General features: G+C 43.6%; 1 protein-coding gene and 1 long non-coding RNA gene across 3 annotated transcripts in view; one reads left to right on the forward strand and one right to left on the reverse strand.

The window, feature by feature from the left end:
* The window catches only part of LOC149453155 (uncharacterized), a 120,747-nt gene extending 117,510 nt beyond the window's left edge, over positions 1-3,237 (reverse strand). The window contains exon 1 of the long non-coding RNA XR_016314730.1: positions 3,170-3,237. This is a non-coding gene — a long non-coding RNA (uncharacterized LOC149453155). The remainder of the gene's footprint in view (positions 1-3,169) is intronic.
* NEK7 (NIMA related kinase 7) overlaps positions 3,232-17,194 on the forward strand; it is a 205,569-nt gene continuing 191,606 nt past the window's right edge. For both annotated transcript variants that reach the window (XM_089688678.1, XM_089688679.1), the window contains exon 1: positions 3,232-3,389. The gene's annotated coding sequence lies outside the window, so the exon portion shown is untranslated. The remainder of the gene's footprint in view (positions 3,390-17,194) is intronic.

Consider the following 17,194-nt stretch of genomic DNA (forward strand, 5'->3'; position numbering starts at 1 on the left):
CATTATAGGTATTTTGCAGTTCTCGCTTGCTGCCACAAGATTGTGGAATATGAAGAAAGAAAATGAAAACTTTCTTTTTCAAAACCTTGTGAGAAAAAAATTAGATCTGCAATATACTCACCATGCCTCTTATCAAATTCCTTGGGGTGTGTTCTTTACAAAGAAGGGTCATTTGGTGCTATCCTGGCATTCCAGGGCCTCCAAAACTGTGATAGGTAGTGAGGAAGTGAAATGAGGCAGTTATGCACCTTCAGGCTTTCAAAGGGGTCATTGGATTTTAGGCTCCTGTATGTGGCCTGGCTCCCAAAAAGTCTCACAAGTGGTATCCCCATACTCAGTAGAAGTAGAATGGGTGTTTGTACTGCCCTGGCATTTTAGCACCTCAAGAAATGTGATAGGCAGTGTGACAGTAGGCAGGTGAAATCACCTGGTTGCGTCCTGGATGGACGATATATTTGTCCGAGGTTCAGGGTTTATGGGGATTTGTACCACTACAGGGAAGTGCTGAGTCCTTCAGCACTGAGATAATGAGCCCAGCTGAAGGTAGTGGGCTCATTAACACCTGTATAAAGCTTCCCAGAGTGCTTAGGGAGTTGCTCCACCCTGGAACCAGATCTGTGCCTGAACTGTCTGGGGAGCTGACCTGTTATCTGTGTGCAGAGAGACCAAAGCCTGTGTGGCTAACCTCCCAGTACTAGCAACTAGGTATAGCAGCAGGCTGTACCTAGTGGGTAGCTAGGGAAAAGCTGTTGTTGCAGTAAGTAGCCAAGTTGGCCAGGATTTATTTTGATGTTTCTTTTTGGTTTATCATTTTTTCTGTAAATATTGTAAATAAATTGCACCTGTTTGTTTTCACCTCCACTATTGTTGTGCTGTGCCTATCTTTTTGTGTTGTGCACCCATCCAGGGGGTCACACACACCCGCTGCCAAGCTAACCCTGTTACAGCAGTCAGAAAGTAAAAGCTGTGTAAATTCCAGTATCTATACCATAGTTTGTAGACGCTATAACTTTCACACAAACCAATTAATATACACTTATTGGGATTTGTTTTTTACCAAAGACATGTAGCAGAATACATCTAAATTTATGATGAAATTTGAGTTTATTGGATATTTTGTATAACAGAAATTAGAAAATATTGTTTTTTTTTTCAAAATCTTCTGTCTTTTTTTGCATATAGCACAAAAAATGAAAAACTCAGAGGTGATCAAATACCACCAAGAAAAGCTCTCTTTTTGTAAAAAAAAGGACATAGATTTTGTTTGGGTACAACGTTGCATGACCGCGCAATTACCAGTTGAAAGAGCACAGCACCGAATAGAAAAAAATGGCCTGGTCAGGAGAGGGGGGTAAATCTTCCAGAGGACAAGTGGTTAATAAAATAAATAATAATAATAAAAAAAGTAAAGTGCTCTGTCCTTGCGTGCAAAGGCGAAGGCATAAGCTTGAAGCACTAGGGTTGTTGGTTTGAAACTTAACCATGACACTACCAGCCTTGAATTTGCATGTTGTCCCTGTGCCTGCATGGGTTTCCCCCAGATACTCTGGTTTCCTCCCACACTCCCAAGACATGCCGGTAGGTTAATTGGCCCTAGTATGTGTATGTATGTGAGTTAGGGAACTTAGATTGTACGTCCCTTGAGGGTTAGGGACTGATGGGAATGTACAATATTATTATTATTATTATACAGGACTTATATAGCGCCGACAGTTTGCTCAGCACTTTACATAATGGAGGGAGACATTACAGTAACAATACAAGAGGGATTAGAGGGCCCTGCTCCTTGGAGCTTACAATCTAGAAGGGAGGGGATAGTGGTACAAGAGGTAATTAGCTGTGGGGGATGGAGTGGTAGGAAAAGTAGAGGATTCCAGTATTAGCTGGGGTTGGGGTAGGCTTCCCTGAAGAGATGAGTTTTCAGAGTTCGTCTGAAAGTGAGGAGAGTAGGCGATAGCCTGATTGGGGTAGGAAGTTCCAGAGGATGGGTGAAGCCCTTGAGAAGTCCTGGAGACAAGCATGGGAGGAGGAGACAAGGGAGCTAGAGAGTAGCAGGTCATGCGAAGAGCAGAGAGTACGGTTTGGGTGGTATATATATATATATATATATATAAATAAAGCACTGCGTAAATTGAGTGCCTGTAATAAGTAATACATAACACGTAGGTTGCGCACACATACGTAAATGGTGTTTGAAACACACACATGTAAGGTATTGCCACGAACGCTCCAGCAAGTGCAGATTATAGCACCAGACCTCCTGTGTAACTGGTAACCTGTAAAGGCTTTTAAAGCGTTGGCTATGGAGATTTTCAAGTACCGTGGTTTGGCGCCGTTCTACAGGCGTATTCATTTTTAAAGTGTGATGTTTGGTATCTATTTACTTGGTGACCAGCAATGTAACATCACATTTTATCGATTAATTGGGTGTTATATTGTGTTTGAGTGCACTAAAATTCATTGAATTGTATTTTCTCCCAAAAAATGGTGTCGAAATCTGAAAAAAACCTGCAAAACCCACCATTTTATCCTCGAAGCCTCTGCTACAAATATATATGTAATTTCCTTGCAAAAAAAAAAAAAAGAAAGTTCTATACATGTAGGAGGGAAATGTCAGAATTGGCCCGGTTGGCAAGTAGTGCATTAATCGTCAGCAGTAAGCACATTTCTGGTCACAGTCAGGTTCACCCAAGCCCAGGGGTGGACTAACCATTGGGGAACTCGGGCACCGCCCAAGGGCCCGGAGTCAGCAGGGGGCCCCACGAGATGCCCCTGGTACCTTTCATAGGCTTTTTTGGGTGGGGGCAAGGACACAGGGGCCCCATAATCCCCTATTGCCCGGGGGCCCCATGAGTTGTCAGTCCGCCCCTGCCAAGCCCACCTCAGGGACACAACGACCCTCTCAGACACATACAGGAGCTCGCCGGCTACCCGACGTCACGTGACCGCGAATTCTGGCAGCAGTCAGTACTCACAGCTCTAATGGGGCACGTGACCCGAGCCGCCCCGGTACCCTTCCACATGAGCGGCCCCAATAAACCCATAGCCTCGAAGAGAAGAAAAATTGGGGCGCTCCAATACACAGAAGAGCGGAGAGTTCTCCCTCTGTACTGTAGTGCCGTAACTGTAGGGTAGTGCAGGTGTGCAGAATGTGAAAGTTCTCACTCACTGACTTCTATGAGATCGTGCATAGCACCACATTCCAGCAGAGTCACCACTCGCTTCCCTGTAGGCCCCGCCCCCCTCGGACGCAGCGCATGCTGGGATGCCGTGGCCGTCAGTTGGAGGCCGCGCTCCGCTGTGAGGAGTTGTACGGCCGCGGTGCAGGTGTCCCGGTCAGTGTGGACGTGCGGTGACGGGACAGCCCGGAACGGCGGCGGTTTGTACAGGTGAGAGCTGGCCCGGCTTCATACTTGTCATGGAGTTGTCAGCTGTGTTGTAGAGCTGGAGGAGGAAGGCTTCCTGGAAGTTTGTGTTATCATTGCGCATGTTGTGTGTGCGGTCTCCCAGGAGAATGAGCGAACTCCCTGACCACACACCAACACCGGGGCGGGGGCTCTGTATGTGGGGTGAGGGCAGAACCCTGTGTGTACCTGGACATGGCCTTGTCCTGTCATAGTGACCACCTTGGGTGTCCTCTCATCCTGTGAGCTCTGCCACTTCCATTGTACAGGTCTGCAGTGATGTATAGCCTGAGCTCAGGTGTGATGGTGGGAGAAGAGCAGTGCACACACGTTCCCATGGAGGGGCCCTGGACATAGGGAGCCCAGTATTAGAGGGGATCCTCCAGGTTCTGTGCTTGGACCTCTCTTATTCCCAGTCTACACCTCCTCCTTCAGTCACTTGACAGCCTCCCATGGTTCCCAGTACCATTTCTATGCTGATGACACACAAATCTATCTCTGTACCCCTCAGCTCCCTCCATCCTCACGCATCACTAATCTACTGACAGACTTATCAGTCTGGATGTCACACCACTTCCTGAAACTTTATCCAAAACCAAGCTCAAATATTTCCTCCCCCACGTGCCCCTTCCCCTGACTGCTCTGTCAAGATCAATGGCTCAACTATCAACCCAAATGTACATATTTGCCAGCACACCACAGATCTCTATATGGTCCAAAAATATCACATCACAAAGAAAAGGGCAATATTATATCTTTTTGGACCATATAGAGATCTGTGGTGTGCCAGCGAATATGTACGTTGCCTGTGATGTTTCTATTCCAAGCTGGTAGTCACTACAGCACCTTCTATTGAGGAGCCATACTTCCCGGAATGTGTGCGAAGGGAATATAGTCCGCTATCAACCTGTTCACACATGCCAGGGTGTTTGGGGTAATCCTGGACTCTGAACTATCCTGGCCCCACATCTCAGGGGTGTGGAAATTTTTGAAAAAACTTCTTGTTCAGGGACTAAATCGGGGCCCCAGTCTACTTGTCCCTCATGACAATCTACTTGTCCCGATTAAAAAAAAATAAATAACCAAAACCGTATTTAAATCGGAGGTGATTTTAGGGATGTCTGGGGCTTTTAAGAACAAAAGGGGCTTTATGGCGACTTAAACGTGTAATATTTTTAACATTGTGCTGTTTATCTCCTCCTCCCCTCCCTGCCTGTCTCCAGCACCGCACCCGGGGAGTAGCAGCGAGGGGAGAGACCTTGCAGTGTAATGAGCACCAATTGGCTGCCCATCAGAAGAGGGGAGTGTCGGGTTTATACTTTATCCCTTTCGCGACCAGAGCAGTTTTTGCATTTTTTGCACGCTTAAAAAAATCATTTTAGGCCTGAAGATTACATAAAAACCCCAAACATGATATATTTTCTGAAAGCAGAGACCCTAGAGAATAAAATAGCGGTAGTTCCAATTTTTTATATTGCGTGATATTACCGCAAAATTTCAGTAAAAAATACAAGTAAGTTTAATTTTAGGGCAAAAAAAGCAATACATTGTCTTTTTTTGCAAAATATAAAAAATGAGGTTGCATAAAAAAAAAAAAAAAATGAGGATAAATAGATATCCAACTTGTCAAAGCTTAAATTTGTGCGCGCTTGTGAAATGGCGACAAACTTCAGTACCCCAGTGCATGGCGATATGTGACATGTATCTCAATCAACGGTTTCATGCGTAAGCGCCCCAGCGTGTGCTTTTATGTTTGTGCGTATATCTGGGGGCCTCAATATTTTTCTTGGGGGGGATGGTATGTGCTTGGGTGTAACTTTTAATTTTTTACATTAAAAAAAATAAACATTTTTGTTTTATTTTTTCATCACATAAGGGACAAAGTCCCCTATGTGATGACTTTTGGTGACAGGTTCTTTTTGAGACATCCAAGGTCTTAAAGACCCTGCATGTCTCCCTTCTGCTTCACTGAATTTAATGTGGTGCACATCACACCATATTACATTCTTTCCCAGGGATTACATTACAATCTCTCATTGGAGACCCGTAAGTGACATCATAACGTCACTTCCAGGTCAGTACAAGAAGGGGAGGGGAGCGGACTTGTCTGCTCTTCTCCCTCCCCTCCAGCCAACGGTGAGTCGGGACTGCAGATGGGTAAGCGGCGCCCAGGAAACCTCACGCTGGGGTCGCGGAGAGGCTGGCACTGTGTTAAGTAATCGGCGGCAGCGTTGCCGCCGATTGCTTCACCTGACAGGTGAGCCCTGCTGCTTGCTCGCAGCAGGTCTAAAGTTAGAAAGAAACTACATGTCCTGGGCATCGGGCGATAGGAATCCAACATCCCTGTATCTAATCAACCAAAGCTTGCCGCCTTAAACTCTGCAACATCTCCAAAATATGCCCCTTCTTAACCAATGATACCACAAAGCTTCTAATTTACTCTCTGGTCATTTCTTTCCTCAGCTACTGCAACTCCCTCCTCATTGGATTACCTTTACATAGGCCATCCCCTCTTCAGCCCATCATGGATGTTGCCACCAGGTTCATCCATCTTACCAACCACTCAGTGTCTGCCACTCCTTTCTGCCAACCCTGGCATTGGCTCCCACTCACCCAACAAATTAAATTCAGGATACTAACAACAACTTACAAAGCCATCCACAACTCTGCCCCCAGCTACATCACTAACCTAGTCTGAAAATACCAACCAAATTGTTCTTTGTTCCTTCCAAGACTTCTTGCTCTCCAGCTCCCTTGTCACCAGCCAGGCAGGCCCCTCCTCTCTCAAGTTGGTGGCCAGTGGGGCAGCCCCTCCCCTCTATTACGATGGTGGCCAGCGGGAGAAGCTCCCCCCCTCTTATGTTGGTGGCCAGAGAGCGGGAGAACTTCCCCTTTTTTACATTGGTGGCCAGTGGGAAAGTCCCCCCTTTTTTACGTTGGTGGCCAGTGGGAAAGTCCCCCCTTTTTTACGTTGGTGGCCAGTGGGAGAGCCCCCTCCCCTTCTTGCGTTGGTGGCCAGCGGGAGAGCCCCCTCCCCTTCTTGCGTTGGTGGCCAGCGGGAGAGCCCCCTCCCCTTCTTGCGTTGGTGGCCAGCGGGAGAGCCCCCTCCCCTTCTTGCATTGGTGGCCAGCGGGAGAGCCCCCTCCCCTTCTTGCGTTGGTGGCCAGCGGGAGAGCCCCCTCCCCTTCTTGCGTTGGTGGCCAGCGGGAGAGCCCCCTCCCCTTCTTGCGTTGGTGGCCAGCGGGAGAGCCCCCTCCCCTTCTTGCGTTGGTGGCCAGCGGGAGAGCCCCCTCCCCTTCTTGCGTTGGTGGCCAGCGGGAGAGCCCCCTCCCCTTCTTGCGTTGGTGGCCAGCGGGAGAGCCCCCTCCCCTTCTTGCGTTGGTGGCCAGCGGGAGAGCCCCCTCCCCTTCTTGCGTTGGTGGCCAGCGGGAGAAGCCCCCCTCCCCTTCTTGCGTTGGTGGCCAGCGGGAGAAGCCTCCTCTTGCGTTGGTGGCCAGCGGGAGAAGCCCCCCTCCCCTTCTTGCGTTGGTGGCCAGCGGGAGAAGCCTCCTCTTGCGTTGGTGGCGAGCGAGAGAGGGTCCCTGTTACAAACCTCTATGGAGGTAATTTGTGTTTGTGGTTCCCTAGTTGAGAGTCCCAATTGGCTGCACATCTCTAACTCTGCTGTGACATTGGTGGGAAGCCATGATGCACCATCAGGCAGGATAATAATCTTTCAGAGAACCCCTAGCAACCTCTGCAGGAACCCTAGTAAGGCGATGCTATTATAAATGCTGGATATTTGTTTTCATTATGTCTTGTTTCTGAAAATGTTTAGTAGACTATTCTTTATAGTGTGGGTACACAAATGCAGACAATGTACAAAACATGTAAGGAGGTATAATTTTCATCTTAAAGGGCAACTCCACTTTTGTGGGAAGAAAATAACCAGTAGAAAAAAAACAATTGTGTACAAAACATCCCCAATAAAATGTAATTTCCTGCTTGTGTTATTGGCATCCTCTGCAACAAAAATGTAATTTTTGGTGAGATACTCCCAAAGGGACATCACATCTAAAGGAATGCAGACCCTGCAGTTTTCCTCATTAGAGCCCTGCAAGTGCAGTAGCTGATTGATCATTATAAAACTCCCATTATATTTGCTTAGCACATGGACACAGACAAACAAACAAACATCTATTTCTTCAGAATAACAAAAGGTAGCAGTCTGCAACAAAGTTTGTTAAAATCCCTGCAATGTACATAGACCTCCCAGAAGGGAATATTTTTTTCTAAAAATGGAGTTAAACATTTGTACAAATGCAGTAGGTAAAACTTTTTTTTTTTTTTTAAGTTGATTATTTCATTTTCCTGCCTCTTTGCTTTAAGATTTGTGAGAGAAATTGAGCAGCACATGTTAATATTGTGTTTAATCCAGTTTTATGTAGCAAAACAATGCATTCTATGTTTGTCAGATATCTATTTGATTCTTAAAATGAATATCTGGCCACTTTTTTCTGTTTCAATTAAAATGGGGAAGACTTGGAACTTTTGTGGGTTTTTTTTTTATTGCTGCATGTGTCCAAATTGAGGAAAGTCTCTTCATTCCGTGTCATGCTAATAGAAGCTCACCGAGAAAATCCTGTCTGAGGATGCAGACAGTAGAGACTTTTTATAGCATAATGATGAAAGGTTAGAACCCCTGTCGGGGGTTGCTGTCTTGTTTTACTGTTGCGACAGTTCTTCCTCCTTATGTCTGAATGTGTCTTTTTGGTCACCAGGACAGTAAGTGAAGGGGAATTTTCCCAGTGGGAACACTGCAATCAAAACTTGACAGAGGTTCTAAAATAGCACTTGACTGCATTTTGACTTGTTTGTGAATCTGAACTAAAACACTGCTAATGTAACAGTGCTGAAATACAGGCCTCTTGTGGTGCCTGAAAGTTCCTTTGCTAGTGATCAAATTAAAACCTTTGTACCTGTGGAGGCTTCTTGGAACTGAAAGCTAGGTTCACTCTTGTCCAGTATGGAAAAGTACATTCCATTTGCAGGCATGCAGCAGTGCTATTTAATCTTAAAACCATATTAAACCCAAAACCAAATATGTAATTTGCAGCTTACAAATCATTAGATGTGGTGGCTGCGTTCATTTTCTGTTTTAGGCTTTTTTTTCACCTGGTGATCTGGCCAATAACACATCTCCTGTATTAGAGTGCCTTCAGTCTGGGTGAGGGAGCATAGGGGCTCATGAGACAATATAGAGGAGAGGAGAGAAATCCGCAGGGATTTCAGATCCCCAGACCTGTGAAGCGGCTTTTAGTTGTGTGATTGCATGGGATCGGAGCATGGAGGATTCCTGCACCGCCAATATGACAAGCCTGTGTTCACACAGGAGCAGTGGGGAAATTGCATGCGATTCGGATAGTAATGGCACAGCATTCCTGTTCAAATCACTTGCCATTCTTTGCAGTTCGATTTGCGCTCATTCATTTTGTATGGACGCAAATCGTACCACAAAGTATCGGTCCTCCGTATCCGTGAGTACTTGACCGACAGTATCGATACTTGTACTCAATGATTAAAAGAAAAGGCACCACAAAGCAAAAATGCTATTTAATTCATTTTTAATACTCAAACTCCGCCTTCCATCCATTTCTCCATGCTTTATTTTGCTGAGAAATCAATTTGAAAAACACCCCATAGTATTTCTGGTCGTGGCCATTTTGAGTAAGGGCAGATGATTCATTTACTTCCTGGAAGCTATCTACCTTTTGTTCAGGCATACACGCGCGAGGTCATGCTTAACCTAGAAAACACCTCCTCCCCTTCTGAAGACTCTTGGGATGTATAACAACATTTGCCTAGGCAAACAAATAGTGTAAAATAAGTAAATATGATATATTTTATCTACAGTATTTATGAATGCTAGCAGCAAAAGGATTAAAATTAGTCAATGTTGACTTGGAGAGTGAACTTCCACTTTAATCGGTCTCATTTGTTAAAAACCGGTGTAGTTGGGAGACCCTAAAGAAAACCTTTCCTTATCATACATTATGAGACAAAGAGCAGGCTGTAAATCATGGCTACCATGGTTATGCACCACCTATACTTAAATTGAAATAGAAAACCGACAGGAATTCCCCCTATTTAACCCCTCCTCGGGAAGCTCCCAGTTTTTTTTTTACCAATGTCTGAAAGGTAAGGATCACTGAAGTGCAACACTATGCTAGTGCCAGATTCTCAGGTGATTCCAGCAGGGATCAGGAGATTGGTTGTCCAGATACAGTCCTATAGCTGGGACACTAAGACAAATGGTACCCAGTCCCTGCTTTGATAGGAATGGTTGTTTAAGTGGGGTTTGCCTTTAATGTGGTCAGTTTGCACTGGACCCTGTGGATACTGAACACAGTGCAGTTTTTTTTTGTTACTAAACTGAGTGTTTTTGGTGGGTGCTGTTCAGGCCCAGGACAGTGGACCCCAAAGGTGAAGGGAATTGAGTCCCAGAGGGTCTGGTATGATATAGTCTTTGATAATGTATGAATGTTGGATCCTTTCGCCTGTTAGCGGGATCTTGCGGCATGAGATGGGGAGTGTCTCTGCAGTGACTGGTCTTTGTAGGGGGGAATCACATTTAGGTCTCCCTAGAGTGTTTTCCCAGTTTTGGTGGTGGTTATGTTTGTCTATCTCCTGTGCTGGTACTGCAGCTGAGACTGCAGGAGCTGGGGTAATGTCGGCTGTGTGCTGCCCTTTTTTTTCTGTATTCGAGCTGTGGGATTCTCTTTCTGAAAAGCCGCTGGCCATGGAGGCTTTGAGCCAGCAGCTAAATTGTAGCTTCTTTGGCTGCAGGCGCACAGGACATGCACACATGCAGAAGCTGAAGTGCATCACAGGGGTCCTAGTCTGCTCCATAGAATTTATTAAGCACTTCTGTGTATTTATGCAGTTCTCTGTCCTAGCTGAGTGGGATTGCTGGGCTGACACAGACCTATTCTCTGCAAGCTTAGGATGTCTTTTAGAAAGTGTGTGTGTGTGTGTGTGTGTGTGTGTAGTCCTGAGTTTGTTTCCTGAAAGATCACATGTGACAGGTGCGCCTGAGCCACTATGTCCATCTGGTATTGTGGTCACTGTAGGGGCATCAACCTCAGCTTATGTCACAAAAGATGACTTGGCTGTGGCCTGGAAGGAAAATTGCTGGCATGCTCTCCTCCATGACACAAGTTGCTAAGAAGCAGGAGCATTCCCCTTTACCAGATTCCCATCTGGTTGTGGAGGAAGAGTTGGGTGGATATTGATATTGCCATTTCACCTGAAGGGAGATGTGCCGTCAATCAAGGCAGAAGGAGGTGTGACTATGTACTGACTACTGAAGCAGGGGTGTGGAAATGTTTGAAAAAACTGCTTGTCCAGGCAGTAAATTGGTGTCCCAATCTACTTGTCCTGATAAAAAAAACATAAATTTTAACCAAAAATGTATTTAAATCTGCTTTAAGTAATGTCAGAGGCTTTTAAAAACAAAAGGGGCTTTATGGAGACTTAAACGTTTAATATTTTTAACATTGTGCTGTTTATTTCCTCCTCCCCTCCCTGCCTGTCTTCCTGTCTCCAGCACTGCACACGGTACCTAGCAGGGAGGGGAGAGACCTTGCAGTGTAGTGAGCATCGATTGGCTGCACGTCAGGAAAGGGGAGTGTCGGGCTTATCCCTTTTGCTACCAGAGCCATTTTTGCGTTATTTGCGCATGTTTAAAAAATTGTTTTAAGCCTGAAGATGAAGCAAAACCCCCAAACATATATTTTCTGAAATCAGATCCTAGAGAATAAAATAGTGGTAGTTCCAATTTTTTATGTAACATAATATCACAAATGTCTTGGAAATACAAAATGTCTGTAAAAAATACACTTAAGTTAATTTTAGGACACAAAAAGCAATAAATTATCAATTTTTTTGTAAAATATAAAAGACAAGGTTGCAGCTGGTAAATAGCCAACATGTCAAACCTTAAATCTGCGTGTGCACGTGAAATGGCAACAAATGTTAGTACCCTATGTTTTCTATAGGTGACAATTTTAAAGCCCCTTATAGGTCATTAGTATAGTGTATGGAGGAAATTTGGTGCTTGAATTATTGCTCTCTGGCATGCGCGGCGAAATGTAACATGCGTATCACAATCCACGTTTTCATGTGTAGGCGTCCAAGTATGTGCTTTTACGCTTGTGCGTGCGTACATATGTGGGGGTGGGGGGCCTTGAAACATTTGTAGGTGTTATATGCTTGGGTGTAACTTTGGTGACAGGTTCTCTTTTTTTTTTTTTTTTGAGGCATGCAGGGTCTAAAAGACCCTGCATGTACCCCCTGTACTACACTGAATGTAATGTGGTGCACATCGCAACGCAATACATTCTTTCCCAGCCTCAATGACTAGGTATCTGTCGAACGGGGACCCGTAAGTGACATCAAAAGAAAACTACCTGCCTGGCGCCCAGAACTGCATGTCTCGGGCGTCGGGCGATGGGAATTTGACATCCCTGCTAAAGGTACATTGGGGAAAATAATTATTTGATCCCCTGCAGATTTTGTAAGTTTTCCTACTTACAAAGAAATGGTGTTCATAATTTTTTATCATAGGTGTATTTTAAATGTTAGAGACAGAATATCAACCAAAATTCCAGAAAAAAACACATGAAACAAATGCTAAAAATTGAGTTGCAGTTCAGTGCGTAAAATAAGTATTCGATCCCCAAGCAAACCATGACTTAGTACTTGGTAGAGAAACCCTTGTTGGCAAGCACAGAGGTAAGACATTTCTTGTAGTTGGTTACCAGGTTTGCACACATCTCAGAAGGGATTTTGTTCCACTCCTTCTTTTTTTTTTTTTTTTTTTAATGTAGATCTTCTCTAAATCCTTAAGGTTTTTTGGCTTTTGCTTGACAACTCAAAGTTTCAGCTCCCTCCATATATTTTCTATAGGATTAAGGTCTAGAGACTGGCTAGGCCACTCCATGACCTAAATGTGCTCCTTCTTGAGCCACTCCTTTGTGGCTTTGGTGGTATATTTTAGTCAGCATTTTTCTTCCTCCAAACATGGCGAGTGGAGTTAATGCCAAAGAGCTCAATTTTGGTCTCATCTGACCACAGCACTTTGTCCCAATTCTCCTCTGAATCATTTAGATAAGTGGTTCTCAACCTGTGGAACCTCGGGATTCACATTTGCCCTTGGTAATTAAGTTGTGACCCAAAAATAATTACATTTCTGAAACATGTATTCCACAAAACAACTTGTGCAGTATTCTACAATGTACATGCACTTTTTAAAAAGTAAAACCGCTTTCTTCCTTAATGGATAGTGCAGTAATCACAGCGCTTTATTGGGTAAAAACTCAATAAAATAAACGATAATTGAAACATATGAAATTAGTTAGAACTAATGGGAAAACTGGGGATGCTTCTTACTCTTGATAAGTGTCTCAAAGACTGGGGTGATGGTAGACCATATACAAATATTAAGGCCGATCGTAGTTGCGGTCCCGGCTCTCTTAACATTTATATTAGGGCGGTTGGCGGTTTTTATTAAGCTATGTCATCAGGGCACTGGATGTTTTATTGAAGCATAAGAGGGGCCTGCGGGGCAGTTGTCCCGTGGCCCAGTCCGCCCCTGGTCGTGACCCACTACTTGAGAAATATGGATTTAGATGTTCATTGGCCAATTTCAGATGGACCTGTACATGTGCCTTCTTGAGGAAGGGGACCTTGCTGGCGCTGCAGGATTTCCATCCACGGTGGCATAATGTGTTACCAATGGTTTGTTTGGTGACTGTGGTCCCAACTTCCTTGAGATCATTCACAAGCTCCTCCTGTGTAGTTCTAGGCTGACCTCTCTCTTTTCTCATGATCATCCTTACCCCATGATGCAAAATATTGCATGGAGCCCCAGACCAAGGGAGGTTGATGGTTATTTTGTATTTTTTCCATGTGCAAATAATCGCTCCAACAGTTGCCTCCTCCTCACATAGCTTCTTTCTGATGTTCTTGTAGCCCATTCCAGCCTTGTGCAGATCTACAGTCTTGTCACTGATGTCTTATGTGTGCAAATTTTACATTTCTTGTTTGCAATCAATGGCCCACTGTATTTTCTTGAACCAATTAATTCAAGACCATGTTGCAAAAATGAATACACCCCATTGAAGGTCTTAGGAGCAAAGCTAAATTTTAGACAAAATTCTAATTAACATGAATTCAACTACTGGTGAGTCTAATTATTCATTAAATAGGTGTCCATCAGACAGGTGATTATAAAAGGGTGTTACTTAACCTCCTTGGCGGTTTTCCCGAGTGTAGCTCGGGGTAGAATTTCTATACCAAGAACGGTAACCCCGAGCTACACTCGGGCTTACCATGCAGCGTTCTCTGGGGGTCCCTGCAGCACTTACCTTGTCCTTCGCTCCCACGATGGGTCCCCTGCAGCGTCCCCGTCCATCTCCTCCGGCGGATGCCGGCATCTGGCTTCCGTGTTCCGGTCCCCGTGGCGTTGGAACGTTCGGGCGGCGGAACCGGCGGGAAATTTGAAATTTTTAAAAAATAACATTTTTGCTGTCATTGCTTTTTCACTGCATTTCACATACATTTTGTCCCCACTGCTTTGTCCTGTGCCCTGCCTGCATTTTGAATGTTCTTTCTGCCTGGAAACTTAGAAAAGTCCATGACGGCCAAAAAGCGTCCCTTTACGTCAAAAGCGGTTTTAGAACAGCGATAGTAAATCAGAACCACTTGCAGATTTGAGTGATAATGATTTGTAGGGAAATTCCTCATCAGACACTGAAAACGATTTTGCGACTTTGCTCAGCGATGTGCGAATTTGCCTCTGTATTTCAAATTTCAGTGTTTTTGGTTTGATTATATTATTGAATTAAATTTATTATTATTATATTATTATTTTTTATGATTATTTATTAAATTATAATTTATGATTTCGTGTTTCAAGTTTTATCATATCCGGAATGTTTAATAGACTCTTTTTCGGATAGATTTCAGTGAGTTATTCCTAAAAATTACAGCCTACAATTAAAAACTACATATTTCCATGCAAAAAAATGGTACCGCTTTCAGCACAAAATTCCTGACATGATCATACCGCCAGGGAGGTTAACAAAGAAAACCCCTTGCCATTTCATGTTGTCAGCAATGGCGCCACATGAAAGAGAAATGTCACAAGGCCTGAGAAAGAGAAAATTATTTTGTTACACAAGAAAGGTGAAGGCTACAAGAAGATCAGCAACGCTTTACTTGTCAGAATATTGTAGCAAGAGTGATACAAACATTTTAAAAAGTTGGTAATGCAACCATCTCACAGAGACATCTAGGCCGTCCATGGAAGTTAACACCTCAACAGGAGCGTCTTCTGATCAGAAGGATTGAATAAATTTCACTAACCAAGTTCACTGCAGTTAGATAAAGAAGTAGAAAGCCAAACTGGGGTGATTGTTTCCCGTGACACAATACGGCATACATGCAAAGGATGGCATGCATAGGTGTCATTCAGGAAGGGAGCCTCTCCTAAAGCCCATGCACAAAAAAGCCCGCCTAGGATTTGCCAGAACACATGCTGAAAAGGAAGATGACAACTAGGACTCTGTACTCTGGAGTGATGAGACCAAGATAGAGTTCCTGATCTGAACCCAACCGAACACATATGACGAATTTTGAGGAGACAAGTTGAGCATCACTCTCCATCTAGCATCCAGGTTCTAAAAGAGTTGAAAAGAATAATAAAGCGAGCTCTGGTAATGATATAAAATACTAAAGTGATATAAAACCATATAAATATAAGTATAAAAGTAGTAGCTAGCACTCAGGGTATTGGCAACAGTCCCAGAATTGAAATGTTTAAAGTATTAGTGCTGCGCTATAAATGCATGTAACAAATTATAAACGCATATGAAATCAACGTGTAGGTTAAGTGCAGAAGAGTGCAATATTGGTGTAAAGTAAATATATCACTCACGCATGACGTCAGCAATAGGGCTCTACCCATAGCATTTCTTGTAATAACACGTCCTCAGGGGTACACCCATTGCTGACATCTATAAACAACTCCTTTATATAGCCCGCAAGGCACGAAAAGACTCCGAGGTGACCGCGGCCATTTTGCTGGTGACACACGGTCACGTGATTACCATGGCCATCTTGCTGAAGTCTGGGCCAGGTTGAATAGCGGCCATTTTATTGAAGATTCCAATGCATTGCTGTAAAGGAACTAACGAAAGCAGCTGCTGAGTGTCAGAGCTGTTTACAACCCGTCGCATTGACGGGATATATAATTCGGGAAGGATATCTTCATAACACTAGAAAACGAGGAAAAATGTGCTAATGCTGAAGCAGCATAAAAAAATTGTATGTTTAAAAAAATTGGCTCCCCCTCTTATTTGTAGAAAATGTTTTTGGCTAAACCAGAAGAAATTGATGGCCACAGTAATAACGTGACCGCGTGTCGCCAGCAAAATGGCCGCGGTCACCTCGTGGTCTTTTCGCACCTTGCGGGCTATATAAAGGAATTGTTTATAGATGTCAGCAATGGGTGTACCCCTGAGGACGTGTTATTACACAAAACGCGTTTGGTGGAGCCCTATTGCTGACGTCACGTGAGGAGCAGCGGCCATCTTGGTACTCACTTTTCAAATTGCTTTACATTTCTCCACATGGCTAATTTTAACTGTTACTTGTGAACATTACAATAAATACTACACTATTTAGCACCTTTCTGGCTCCTGTGGCTGAGCTAATTCCTCCCCAGGATCATTTGGCACCCACCCTGATGGATGGATGGAACTGGATGACTAAAACTGTAGCTGCCAGCATACCGCTGCACCCCCAGATGTGTGATGTTTGTAACCCATGCGCATTAATACTTTTGGTCTGGTAAGTGTACATCAGTCCCAAGGGTGTATTCCTTTTTATGAGTTCCTGCACAACTGTTCATCATGGATAAATCACACGTGCCAATCATAGGCACTCTCTGAGTTGATACCCTTTCACAAAGGACATTTCAATATTCATAAGTGATTGTATGAACGTTTTCAGCCTGTTTAGCACCATTTGAGTGATCTATTTTATTTACGTATACATTGATTTCATATGCGTTTATATTTGTTACTTGCATTTATTGCCCTGCACTAATACTTTAAAAAGGTTCTAAAAGAGGTTGTTCTTAATGGAAAAAGATAGATGTTGCAATATTTTGTCAACTTGTTCATTCCATGTCTAGAAGGCTTGGTGCTGTCCTTACAAATCATAGAGGTCATACAAAATACTAGAAGTAGTAGTTTTTTTGTGGGGTGTATTCATTTTTGCATCAACTAATTTGAGTTTAATTTAAGATTTTGTAATCTAAGTTATATTATCAATCTTTCATTTAATGAGCTAAACAAATGTTATATATGTCTGTCAAAATTTTGGAATTGTTCTTGTGTTTATTGAGATATTGATTAAAATCTTACTTTTCAAAAGGGATGTCCTCATTTATGCTGAGCACTGTAGATACAAAACATGGCGTACTTTAAAGTTGCACATGCCCGTGCAACTTCAACAAACTAAGTACATTTTTAATGAAGCCTCATTAGCGCACATCAGTGAAGGAGAAAAATCACTTATTTACAAAATTTTATAACAAACTAATAAACATTTTATTTTTCAGTTGTTCTTGGTTTGTGTAGCAAAAAATAAAAAAACCCAGAGGTGATTAAATACCACCAAAAGAGAGTTCCATCTGTCTCCAAAAAAATTAACATTTCATTTGGATGCAATGTTGCATGACCGCG

The sequence above is a fragment of the Staurois parvus genome, unplaced genomic scaffold (genome assembly GCF_062004578.1).
Source record: "Staurois parvus isolate SC_StPar_1 unplaced genomic scaffold, SC_StPar_1.0 ptg000450l, whole genome shotgun sequence".
Classification (NCBI taxonomy): Eukaryota; Metazoa; Chordata; class Amphibia; order Anura; family Ranidae; genus Staurois; species Staurois parvus.